The sequence below is a fragment of the Aulostomus chinensis genome, chromosome 1 (genome assembly GCF_037954235.1).
Source record: "Aulostomus chinensis isolate RoL2024-O1b breed Wild chromosome 1, RoL_Achi_v1.0, whole genome shotgun sequence".
NCBI lineage: Eukaryota > Metazoa > Chordata > Actinopteri > Syngnathiformes > Aulostomidae > Aulostomus > Aulostomus chinensis.
Window position 1 is genome coordinate 33,438,590 of NC_141320.1, and position 971 is coordinate 33,439,560.

General features: G+C 45.6%; 1 non-coding gene across 1 annotated transcript; it reads left to right on the plus strand.

The window, feature by feature from the left end:
* The first annotated feature begins 426 nt into the window (after positions 1–426).
* trnal-caa (transfer RNA leucine (anticodon CAA)) lies at positions 427–509 on the plus strand. The gene has a single exon. It is a non-coding gene; the product is annotated as a tRNA-Leu (tRNA).
* Positions 510–971: the final 462 nt, after the last annotated feature.

The following is a 971-nucleotide window of genomic DNA, read 5'->3' on the forward strand; positions in this document are numbered from 1 at the left end:
CTTGTTTTAGGACAGCATTCTCTGTCTTTGTCTCTGCCCTGCTTTCCTGCTCTCTTTCCCCACAACCAGTCAAAGCAGAAGGCCGTCCCCACTGATCCTGGATCTGCTCGACGTTCCTGCCTGTTAAAAGGAAGGTTTTCATCACCACTGTTGCAGGATGTGCCGCTGATGGAGAATTGTTGGGTGGAGTTTTATTGAAGGAGTTTGGTGCTGGACCTGCTCTACTAGTAAAGAGTCAGGAGAGAACTTTTGTTGTGACTTGACACACACACACACACACACACACACACACACACACACACACACACACACACACATTCATTTCTTCCTGCCATGAACACAGACTGTGTGTTTAATGTTAACAAAAATTCTACTTTGTCAGTGAATGAATTCATTTGATATTGAAGTCTGCAAATTTCAGTGTCTGTCAGGATGGCTGAGCGGTCTAAGGCGCTGCGTTCAAGTCGCAGTCTCTCCTGGAGGCGTGGGTTCAAATCCCACTTCTGACAAAGGACATTTTCTCCACATTCCTATGCATCCACAGTGGTAAATTTCAAACCCAGTTGAAGCTGCTCTCCACTGAGGGGAGTGAGTGGTTGAACTGGCAGCAGAGGAGGCAAAGGAGCTTCCCTGTGACGGTCCAACATCGCCTGGTTTCCTCCAACATGGAGCAGCCACCAAACTCTAACTTCAATGTTGGATCAAAGTCTACTGAAGGAATGTGTTTGGTTCAAAAACCCATTTGTGTTCATCCTTCAATTCACATTTTGTCCATTAACTTCATCATCAGAGTCTCCATCTCATCACATGACTAAAGTCTGGGTTCTGTGTTGGTGGTAAACATCCTTCCACTCACCCAGGCTCCTCACTGGTCTGCACACAGAAATGCATATTTTACTGGTTTAACCAGTTCCTCAAGTAGTTTAGGAAAAAAGACACTTTGTTAGTTCCTGTAAAGGTCCCACTTTGGG